The sequence below is a fragment of the Medicago sativa genome, chromosome 8 (assembly GCF_051527215.1).
Source record: "Medicago sativa cultivar Bolivia chromosome 8, Bolivia_mono, whole genome shotgun sequence".
Classification (NCBI taxonomy): domain Eukaryota; kingdom Viridiplantae; phylum Streptophyta; class Magnoliopsida; order Fabales; family Fabaceae; genus Medicago; species Medicago sativa.
The window spans coordinates 63,646,241-63,659,695 of NC_140756.1; positions in this window are offsets into that span (position 1 = coordinate 63,646,241).

Genomic DNA, 13,455 nt, shown 5'->3' on the forward strand with positions numbered 1-13,455 from the left:
CACACCATCATCTAGTATATCAAGCAACATATACAAGTCCACAATTTCACATAATCACAACATTCACCATTTTCACCAATGCACATATTCACCAAGTTACATAGTCAAGTATGACACATTTCACCAATTTCAAATGCATGTTATGTTCTAGACACCTCTACATGCATGTGGTACCAATTGGATTCCAGATATAATTTTACCGTATGAATCCACTAACATAATTTCTCTCCGATTACATTCTTCACCGTTGATTCTCTCCGACTACGTTCTTCACCAAAGACTCGACATGACTATGAATGCATGGACTTTCAAGTAAAGACTTAACAATGCATAAATCACTAATTCTATATTATACAATTCACTCCATCATATAATATCTTCACCAAAATTCACTATTGCATTATCAAGCATTTACATCCATACAATTCAACAAGTCATAATCAACCAAAGAGTCATCGTCATATTCATTAATCAACAATTATCACCATAACGAAACAACATAGTTTCACAAAGCACAATCGCATAAAAGACGAATAATTCACCACATCATGATAACCTTCATATTATACACCAATCAATCATTGATTCATTCTTATTTCACTATGTTATCATGTTTACAAAGACATTTGTAAGCTATCACAACTTATCCTATCATTTTACCAAAGTTCGTCTATTTTCACCAAGTTCATATCATTTAACAAAATTGTATATTTCCAATTATTTCACCAAGATAAGGCATTATGCTTAAACACATAAACAAAACACTCCTAGTTACTTCCTAACATACATTAGGTCAATCATGTCATCACCATTTCACAAGGTTCGACTATTTATCAAAAATTGCAAAGTTCGTCTCTCTTTTATACATTTTATAAAGCCAATTCATTTCCAATATAAACCTATGTTAAATCACTCTTAGAAGTTTAATTACACTTCATCTAAATAGGTTTAGGTGTTTGGGATACATTGGTATACTTAAAATACCCTAAAAAAGTGAAAATCGACGTTTCGGTGCACAGGGAGGCTGACATGGTCGTGCCAACAGATGGCACGGTCGTGCCTCCCTAACCAGAAGCTCACGCACGACCCGTTCCAAGGGGAGCACGGTCGTGCCAGTCATGCATAAAGGCGGAAATGCGTTTTTCGCTCGTAAAAGTCCGTTTTCAAATCGGTTTTCGATCCCGTTTTCATCAAACTCGTCCCAAACACTTAGACCATTGATACATACAAAAAAAAAAAACATAGTTTTATAACTCAAAACAATTTAATTCAACACACCCCAAAATGACTTATTTCATAAAAGTGCTTAAAATGGCTTTTGCACAAAAACCTGATTTTCCCATCTCAAAATAATGACCACTAGTTACCTCTAACTTAACTCATTAAACATCTCATTATTTTACCATCTCAAAATAATGACCACTAGTTACCTCTAACTTAATAAAAATAACTATTCTCACTAAAATCACTAAAACACTAATCCTTCTAAAATTACTAATTTACCCTTACTCACCAAATTACCAAAATACCCTTGGTCTTGAAAATGACTAAAATACCCTTATAGGCTAAAAATCCACTAATCCCAAATTAAATACTCAAACAAACAATTAAACACATATAAACACGTATAATAAATAAATAAAATAATCCTAGCGAAAAATGGACTGTTGCACATTCTAGTTTTTATTCAGAATTATTTGTTCTTAATGATTTTTGTATATTGATCTCATATAAAATGATTTTTGTATATCGATTGATTACTGACACTAGCTTTAGAATTGGATCTAATAATTCCGATTAATATAATGAATCAATCTAGAGATATATGATCGTTAGGTTATGACTTAAAAATTAATGTTCGATGTAAAACCTTCAACGGTTACCGAATCACCTAAGAGATTAGGGGGTTCTAGCTTTAGAAGAGAGTTCTGATTCCTGGGATTGATCATAACTATTTTATTAATTTGTCGTAAAACTAGAAGAAAATTGTTAGAAAATAAGTGCAACTTACCCAACTGTGGGGACAACGAACTCGAAAGACTTGATCAAAGTTCCTAAAAATTTGTTACCAACTTTTATCATAATTTTGATTTTAGTTTATGTTAATACCAAACCATTTTTCCATGTGCAACCTCTCATTTTAACACATCCTTAATAATAACAACATTGTCAAATAGAAATTGAAACAATCCCTGTAGAGACGAACTTATAAATTTTATTACCTCGATATAATTTAGTACACTTGCTAAATTTGTATCACGTGTTCCATGTGAATTGTTATTTTTCCACTTAGACCAAAAAGCAGTGAAATTTTGAGCCAACTCTTTTTCACTCTCTACTATATTTCTATCATATATGTGTGTTACATGTCAATTGTTATTTTTGATGATAAGTGTGATTATCATACTCATGAGGCACTTGTTTGACACCTTAAGCTTTTTTCAGCCACCCTAATTTATTAATTTTATATCCTATACTAAACCCCTTTGAATTTTCATGCATTAATTCTTTCTTTGTTACCCTACAATGATGTCACAACTTTTTGAACTCTACAATGTTACATCTGTTTGATTTCTTTTGTAAGTAGATAGATTAGTGAAATACTTGTCATGGTTTGAGATTAAGTTTAAAGTTGTTCTTTGGAATGAGTAACATCTTAAGTTTGGGGTGGTGTACTAATAGAACTTGGTTATAAAAAAATAAAGAAATATGTTGACAAAAACTTCAAAAAGATGGTCTAACAATCAAAATAAATTGAAGTGTCTTCGGAATGCTATGAAACTTTTCAGATCATTTATATGTATTTTTATAGAGGTCTATATAAAAAATCAGCTCAAACTTTAATTTCTAGATCGAGGTTTTCACTGTTTTGGTTTTTGTGTTTTTTAAATTTGTCCCTTGTTGTTAAATTCTAATGTTATTTGTTAAGCCTTATTTTAAGATCTTAAACATGTCTACAAAAAATTATTAAAAGAATTTGACCCCTACGTCACTTTTTCCGGACGTTATGTAACATGAAAAAACTGATCATTTTTTATTGATTTTAATTCCTCAATTAATGTCCCGAAAAAAATTGAGTAAAAAAAAACCACATGGCAACAGCAGCGTGGCGAGAACAAACATATTAAGAAGGAAAATGCTAGATATTAAGAATATCAAATTACACTAGTAGAATTTGTGTTATATTTTTTTACAAGCGCTATTTCGACAATTAATCATATATTGTTCTTTCTATTTAAAACATCAATTTTTAAAAAAACTACAATGGATCCACAATAACATCACTCAAGATAATTGTGTCGACATACTACATAAAAGTCGTGAAACAACGTGTTTGCATAGTTTTCATGCAACACCGACAATTTGACCACATATACAAATATGTATATACTTTTTCACATAAAGTGATACACTCTTCCTGATTAAGCGCAATACTTTTGACATTGGACCACAAATTAAAATGAACACAAAATGAGTTGTTAACACGGTATTTACGTGGCTAACGACAATTAAGCTAAAAAAAGTTTTATTTAATTGTTTTCACCTAGAGTGATAATCTCTCTTCAGTTTTCTATCTAATCAAGCAAAAAGATGGTATGAGGCCCCCATATTGAAATCCCTTATTGTTATTTCTATTTAAACCCTGAAATTTTAAAAATACAATAGACTCACACTAATGTCAATCAAGCTAATGGTGCCTACATATTAAAGAAAAGTTGTGAAGTAAGGTGGTTACATAATTTTCACGCAACACCGACATTATGACCACACATAAAAATATGTTTATACTTTTTTACATAAAGTGACACACTCTTTTTTATTAAGCAAAATACTTTTGACATTGGACTCACGAATAAAAAGGGAATCACATAATTTGACAAACTCTTTTTAATTAAGCAAAATACTTTTAACATTGGACTCACGAATAAAATGGGAATACAAAATGAGGTGTTTACACAATATTCATGTGACTAACGGGTATTAAGATAAACAAAGTTTTCTTTAATATTTTTCTCCTAGAGTGATGATCGTTTTCTAGTTTTTTTGTCTAATTAAGCAAAAATGCTTCGAGTCTTCAAATTGCAATCCTTTATTGTTGTTTTTATTTAATCCATTGGTGTCTCCCAAAATACTATACGTATTTTAAGGTGGAAAGACCGAGTGCAATTATACACTGTCCAAGTTATAGTCTAAAAGATATCAATCCCATAGGTACTGGGAAGCTATAGCTTCCTATAAATTTCCAGTATTAAACTTGTTTGCAAGAAAATAAAATAAATCATTTTTGTCACAACATTAAAATAAAAGTAAAGGTTTTGGGAAAGCAGTTGAAAAGACTTAGAAATTCTCAAAGGTAAAAGCATGGTTTAAACAACGACTTTGTTATGATAGAGCTTTGATACGATCTACAGAGCTAAAGCTTCATATAGCTTCCTGGAAACCTGGTGGGCACTGGGAGTATATCACAAATCAGCCTTCATGTTAATCACATGAAGTCTTCCTCTCGAAATCTCAATCACATAATCTTAATACGCACATTTCTAGGTTAGGTCATCAGCAGTTCGAACCGAAGTAATACTATGATGAGTCTTTGGCCTATGACAAGAGTTAGAGTTAGATCTCAGTGTTGTCACCCTCCTACAAGATCTAGTACTCGATCAAAGTAGTGTCTCTTGTTCCTGACACCTTTCGATTCATAGGGACATGACTCATATCAAACAAACATTTTACATTCTCATACACTTTCAGTTTTAGGGAACTATAACATCAAAAGAAAAATAGATCAAGTTTCACTATTGAAGATTTTGAGTTAAAACAGTTTGTTTGAAAGAAGCATGAAGCTATATGATGACAGGTCATCTTACGTTATTCTTAGCATGTTTTTCATTCATTTTCAGTAGGCTTTACCAACAAAACAAAGGAGTATTAGAGCAATTGCCTATGATTTCGGGACATTTGTATTGTTTTCTATATTTGAATCTGTAATTCTATTCTTCCTTAAACATAGTAATTTTAGGGTGTTCTTGAGGTAATTCACGAAGAAATCATGCAAATCGGCAAAGCAAGACATCCGAAGATTTATGTGGTACCTGGGAAGATAAAGAATGAAGATTCAAGTGGCCTCAGAAGACTTTGCAAAGGGAGAAATTCAGTTCCCAGGTTCCAAGACATCTTACATTGAAGCAACACCTAAAAAGGCGAAGAAAACAGGCATTTCAGCACAGAACACACTCAGAAGCGCCCATGCACACAGAATGGGGAGCCCAGGAATCCAGAGTTGTTACAGAAGCGCTCAGGCACATGGATGGGGGCTAGACATGGCAACGGGGCGGATCGGGGGGAGGTTTAAGCATCCCTGTCCCCGCCCCCGCTTCCATGCACCGTGTAACACCCCGTTTTCCCAACGTAAAAATTTCTTAAATAAAATCAGAGTTTTTCATCATAAAACGGAATGTCACATTTCTTAAAAAACGTAAATGGAATAATAATTTATCCTTCAAAAATATAACAACATAATCTTTAAAACTTCGCAGCGGAATAGTTTGACAACTTAAATAATCTTTGGCACAAGGGCCTCAATATAAAATTTCATAAAACTTAGTTCAACATCAATTCTTGAAGGATTCATAAAGTAATACGTAAGGAACAGAAAGTAAAGACATAATCTCATCCCGTTACGTATCAGAGCACCTAAGACACACTTGTGAGGAGTCCATTCACGACCGTAACTAATCCTGGTTACCTGCAAGTTACTCATACGAAGAGCAACATTTCCAAGCAGAGGGGTGAGATTTCTCAAACAATAATATTAAGCATATAAATCATATAAAGTACATTGAACAACTTAAACATCTTATAATTCATTAATCATATCTAATAACTTAAACTTCCTTAACTAGTGTCATTATCCTTCCTACATTAGTCATATACTTCATCAAGTAATCTCAATTATTATTCATAAAATATCTTATCTTAAATCATGATCATAAGCATCAATATCTAACACCAAATATAATCGTAAGCATCATCATATAATTCACATAAGTATCATTATCAAAACATAGCATTTATCGAAAGCAACTTCATAATCAAGTTCATAATCAACTTCATAAACAAACATCATCATTAAATCATAATCATCAAATCACAATCAAACTTCATAATCAAACCTCACTTAACTCGACAATGCGACTCAACTCGACTATGTAACTCTTAACATCTCAAATCATCTTAGCATCTTGACAACTTAACAACTTGACAACTCGACAACTTCACATCTTAAATCATCTTAAAACTTCTTGATATGCAAATGCATGTGGTACCATTCAACAACATAAATGAGCGTAATTAGGCTCTTCAACATGTGAGCATAAAGCTGCCGGGCATAAAGCCCCCAACGTAGTTTGAGCACAAAGGCTGCCAGGCCTAAAGCCCCCAACTTTAATGAGCACAAGGCTGCCGGGCCTAAAGCCCCCAACTTTAATGAGTATGCAATGGACTCAACTTTCTACAACTTAGACAACTTCATGAACATCTATGACATCCTAACATCTTGATATCTTGACAACATAACATCTTAATAACTTGATGACTTCATAACAACTTGACGACTTAACAACTCTTATCATCTTAACGTCTTAACATCTTAACATCTTGACAACATATGGATCACATAAATAATTCATGTCATATCATAATATAACAATATCAAATGATAATAAACAACATCTTAAAACATCATATTCATCAATCATAAACAACTTCATATAACATCGTATTTAAACATCAACAATAATTCACTATGTATCTTTGTAAAAACATAATAAATTATCCACAACATATTTTCATGTCAAACCAAAACTATTGGAAAGATATCACAAATATCAACAACTTTCATGTTTACAACAAAGATCAATTCAAAACAGAAACATATGAACAAAACGCAAAAACATGAAACAGAGAATGCTGTCACCGTACAATTTTGCTAAGACCTCCCTGTAGTATTTTCATCATAACTCACAGACCAAACATCATTTTCACGTCAAACCAAAGCCACTAGAAAGCTAACAAAATTATCTAAAACTTTCATGTTTACTCCTAAGACCAATTCTGTACCGATCAGTACCAGTTTTTATTTTAAATTCGGAAAAGTTGTGCTGAAAGTCCATAAAAATTCACTGTGACCTACGTGCAGTAATTTGACCATAACTCAAGTTCTATAAATCCTATTGACGTGAGACCAACGGCATTAGAAAGCTAACATCCATACCTACAACTTTCGTGTTTACACCTAAACCCAGTTCGGAACTTAAACTTGTCAAACTGAGACAATAAAAACGCGTTTTGCACATTGACAGCAAAATCGCAGTTCAGCTGCGATTTCGCTTTGGGGAAATCTTTTCCACTTCTTATTCGATCCAATACTCTCCAAACTTGACCCTAATCATTACCCTATGATTGCCCTATCATTAGAACACTAATTATTCATCAACTTACTGTATGCAAATTCAAAGGGTTCTCAAATCTATTAACAACCTATTACAATTATTAAACCCTAAATCTTAAACTCACCAACATCTCATCCAATTCCATGGTTTTAACCTTAAAACTACATCCAATAATCATCCTATGGGTTATCTAAGGACTGTATACAATTTCTACATCAATTCAACAAGTTTTCATCATCTAATCATCAAATCTCTCTCAAAACCCTAATTCTCAAATTCTCACAAACTCTCCCCAACTTGTTAGATGTAATCTAATTATTTAACAACTTAATATTAATGCAAGATAGTCTCACCCTCACCTTAGATTAATTCCTGAATCAGCGGCAGCGTTCTTTTTTCCTAAGGTCTTCCCCTCTTCTCTTGACTTTTCTCTCCTCTTCTCTTCTTTCTTGTTCTCCTCTTTTCCAAAAAGCGGTTTCCGGTAAACTCTTTCTAACTTAAGCTTCTCTATTTATAATACTAAACGCTCTTCCTAAATCTATTTTGGCCCAACAACTTATTCTTCTTTCTATTCTAACCCCCTTCTTATTTCTCTTACACCTCAAAACTACTCTATTCCTCATAATCTTATTTATTTCTAAATTAAATATATCTCTCCTCCACTTAATAATAATAATACACCAATAACAAATATATCTCTAACAAATAACAAATATATTTCTACACCAAATAACAAATATATCTATAACAAATAACAAATATATTTCTACACCAAATAACAATTATATTATGCTAGTAAATACCAACATATAACATAACAAAATATCACATAAATCATGTAAATCATACCAATCATATAAATATATTCTAAAACTAATTAAAATAATTAAATAAAAAGGTGGGCGTTACACACCGGCCCCACCCCCGTCCCCACACCATATTGGGGATAAAAATTGAACACACAACCCCGTCCCCGCCCCCACCCGTGAAAACTCTATTTTTTATAAAATATTTAAAAAAAAATGCATATTTTTTTCATAGCAACAAAAAACAATAATTATATTAATAATTAAAGATCTAATAAACTTTTTTCAAAAGAGCAAAATAATTATAATAAATATGTTTCTAAAGTGTAATAATATATTAAAATAGCTTGGTGTTTATGGAAATAAGATTATAAAATTTAATAAAGTAAATTTCAAAAAGCGGGTGCGGGGCAGGGGTGCGGGGCAGGGCGGGTGTAAGCATCCCCCGTCCCCTTCCCCACCCCCGTACTAAAAATCCATATTTCCCCCACACCCACACCCGCACACAGTTAAATCGGCTTTTCCCCGTTAAATTCGGGACGGGGCGGCCGGATCTGACGGGGGCGGATTTTGTTACCATGTCTAATACGGGCGCCAGGCGCCCAGTGACTTGCAAAAAAGTCACAATTTTGTGACTTTTTCGCCCCTGAAGCCCGTGATTTTAGCCCAAGTTCAGGTGGAAATTTTCCCTATAAATACCGCTTTCCTCATTCATAATTTCTCTTTCAGAACTGGAGCAGTTCAAGAGGAAGGCGACTCTAGGTGCTTCAGAAGGAGTTCTATCTTCTCCTTATCTATCTAGGGTATGTTTTAATCTTTTTGTAATTTATCTTTAGTTACCATGTGTAACGAAATCTTTATAGACTAGGGTTCTAAAATGAACCTCTATTTATTTAGTTGTATAAATATTTAATTTAATGTCGTTTATTTAGTTACTTTATGTTCGCTATTTAGTTTTATTATGTTAAATTTATTTCAAAGGAGCGCAACCTTAGTTTAGGCACTTAGGTTATGACATGGCCTAATATTGATGCTTATATCTTGATATTTATATTTGTCTATCTAGGAAGTAATTAGTTAGTAACTAGAGAAAGATACCAAAAGTGAGTTGACCCTATTATAGTAAGTACTTAGGATGTGAGATTACTAATATTGAGTGATATCTGATGAACCTAGGATGTAACTAGTTATTAATTAAGGAAACAAGTGACTCTGGGGAATAAATAAAACCTAGTAAAACCATTCTCCTCGAACCTTGGTAAGGTAGACACTAATAGGGTTGCCCGTTTGTAGAACTACCGAGAGGGAGAATGTGTTATGTACTCCTAAGATTCATAGATGGGAAAACCTTTAGGAACACTAGCCATCTTACCTTTGGAAATTTAGGAACGCCAATTTAAGTCTAAGTTTCAATTACCATTGAGAGAGTAAGATGTAACACCCCGTTTTCCCAACTTGAAAATTTCATTTAAAATCAGAGTATTTAATTCATAAACGGAATGTCACATACTACTTTTAAGTCATAAAATAGATATTAATAAATATCCTTCCAGGTTCAACATCATAAAAGTATGGAAATACGCAGCGGAAATAGTTCAACATGAACAAAGTCTTGACACGCAGGCCTTATCAGAAAATCTCATAATTTGATTCAATACTTATTCGTAAAAAGTTCATAAAGACACGTAAGGAATAGATAAGAAAGCAAGCCCCATCCCGTTACGTATCAGAGCACCTAGACACAAGTGAGGAGTCCTCTCACGAACACTTCTAATCTTTAATACCTGACATTACCCACGGTCGAGGCAACATATACGCAGAAGGGGTGAGATTTCACAGTCAACAAATTAAGCATATAATTCATCAAATGCATTTAACAACATAAAACATCTCTAACATATTAAACATTTATCACTTAGCATCATATCAATTCATAATTAATTATTATCATCAGATATCATCCTTAGTTCGTAAACAAATATCATTCTTAATTCATAAGCAAAATCATCTCTAAATCATAACCAAGTATCATCATATATTTAACAACTTAAGGCATCATAACATCAGCATTAATATTCATTTAGTATCATATTATTATCTTCATCAATCATAAAAAACATCATCATCAAACATCATCATCAAAACATAATCAAACATCATCATCAAACATCATCATCAAAACATAAACAACCATCATTATCAAATCATTAGATCATCATTAAATATAAATTACGACGACTCTACAATGCAACAACAACTTCAACAACAACTTAGACAACTTCGACAACAACTTAGACAACTTCAACAACAACTTAGACAACTTCAACATGCATGTGGTACCACCAGGGCATTAAGCCCCCTTCGCTAAGGTCACATTTGGACCTGTCGGGCATTAAGCCCCCATTGCTAAGGTCATATAGGACCTGTCGGGCATTAAGCCCCCATCGCTAAGGTCATAAAGGACCTGTCAGGCATTAAGCCCCCATCGCTAACTATGTAACAACACAACTCTAAATGCAACAACTTGGACAACAACGTGAACATCTTATGCAATTCCATTAAAATGGACAACTTCTTAAATCATTACAACTTAGACCGACTTATACATCTTCGCTAAAACTCAACAGCAACATGATAACTCAGGAATATCATAATAATGAACATCAATCAATAGGCAACAACATCATAAACATCGCACATAAGTCACATAATAATCATATAGCATTAACACACTAATCGTCTCATTAATCATCATAATTCAATAGTAATAGTAACATAGCAGCACATAATCAGCATCATAAAATAGCAATATCATTCAATGAGAAACAACATTATAAACATCTTTATAAATCACATATTAATCATATATTATTATCATTCATCATCTTCTACTAACATAAAATCATCTTAACTTAAGCTCTCTGGATACTTTATAATCTCATGAACAACTTTCATCCCTACCCCAAGGTCATTTCAAGACTACATGTGCGAAAGGATCGCAAGGAAGCTAATCAAGGCAACTAAACATCACTTACTCGCAAGGCGGGTTACATTATGGCAAGGAACTACTCCTATAACCCTTAATTAAATCCCTCTCATTAAGCTTATTGATTTGGGGCCTTACTGTACATCTTAGGAACCCTTTAGAGGCATAAAAATGGGTCAAATATAGTTTAAGTCAACACTGCATCGTGGCACGTTGAGGTACCATCGTGGCACGTTTGGACAGCCTAAAAATGGTTTCGGTTCTGGAAAAATCGTGGCACGTTGGGCTTCCATCGTGGCACGTTCATAGTTCGACAGACAACATCAGATTTTCTACCTTTCACGTTTTCGTGCGTAAAACCTAAACCGTTAATCCGTTTTCGATGCCGTTTTTGCCTACGCGCTCCTGACACTAAGCTCTATCATATTCTACAGAAAAATTCAAGTTTAAACCACTCAAAAAAAATCGTTTTCCAAAACCTCACAACCCTAATTCTTAACTCACCGATATCTCATCTAATCACATAGTTTTAGCTTCAAAATTACTTCTGATAATCATTATGGGGATTATTTAAGGTCTAATTACAGTCTCTTCATCAATCTAACAACTTTTCATCAATTAATCCTCAAACTCCCTCAAACCCTAATTCATCAATTCTCACAAAACTCAACCTAATCATGCTAAATCCATCTTTCAGAATCATACTCTTAATAATATTGAAAGTTAGTCTCACCCTTACCTGGTTATAGATGAAAATCGATGACCTCCCTCTTGTTTTCCTCTTTTCTGACTTTTCTCCCTTTTTCTCCAAAAACGTACGTTCTGCCTAAAAACTTTTCTCAACCTAACTCCTTCTATTTATAACCTCACTCTAATTTCTCTTTACACCTCTAAAAATACTCTTTTCACACCACAGCCCAAATTCTAATATTTTTATTTTATTTTTCATATCTTATTTTATTTATTAAATAAAATAAGTCACCCAACGTAACAACTTCACAAAATCATATACTCCTCATAATCTTATTTATTTCTAAATTAAATATATCTCTCACAAATAACAAATATATTCACATAAATACATTACATAAATATCACGGCACATAAACCATATAAAATCACATAAATGTTCTCACCACATAAAATCATACGAAATCATATAATATTCACATCTCATCACATAATTCATATAAATATATATAAATATATTTCTAGGCTCAATAAATAAACCAATAAATCAAGTAACAAGGAATAAATCAAGTAATTAAAAAGTGGGATCGTTGTGTGATCAACAGGTGCAACTTGACAAACCGATTAGGTTAGATAGATCCTGACGGACTCATCACTTAGATAGTCTACTTAAGATAACTAAACGCGACGTGAATGTTATTTAATTCCAACAAATAAATAGGGGGGATTCAATGAGTCCTAACCGCTGCTTACTTTTTTGCAACCAAAACAGGTAACTTGCTCTGTTGCAAATAGATAAAAATTGCAATCTCTTATCCCTCGACTCTTTATTTATATTTTGTTAAACCAAATAAGTAACGCAAATTGTTTGGACGAAACGACAATCCATGTGGGTAAACGATTTGGTACACTTTATTACTTACACTTTATTACTCTACTTACACTTTATTACTTGGTAAACGATTTGGTACACTTACCTAATCCGACAATCACTATAGCTTTATAAATCTTAATAAAAGAATATCATAACCTCATCATGTCTAAACCATAAGAAGGGGTTAGCTCTTGATGAGCTTAACCACAAAGATGAAGCTGAAATGCAACATAAATCAAAACATGAAAAACTAAATTGAAATATAAAATAAAGTTAATAGAATATTACAATCCAAGAAGGAAGGAGGTGAGCTTGGAGTATCACCCGAATAATCCTAACTCTAAATCCTTAAGAACTAGCTCTCATGCTCATCTATGGAGAAGATAAGATGGAGTGAGAAATTTAGTGCTACTTAACCCTAACTTGACTTGGCCACTTAATTCACAAATGTAAAAGATTGGACCCTTGGCACTAACATGTTGTTTTCCTTTTATAGTACAAGGTCAACCACTACAAGTTGTACCCTTTGGTCATTTTCCTATGAGTTGTTCTTATCTTATCCTACCTACTCCAAGCATATTCCTTTATCCCTCGTACCTCCAACACCAGCTCATAGAACTTAACCATTAAGCAATGATAGGAGAGGGTCTT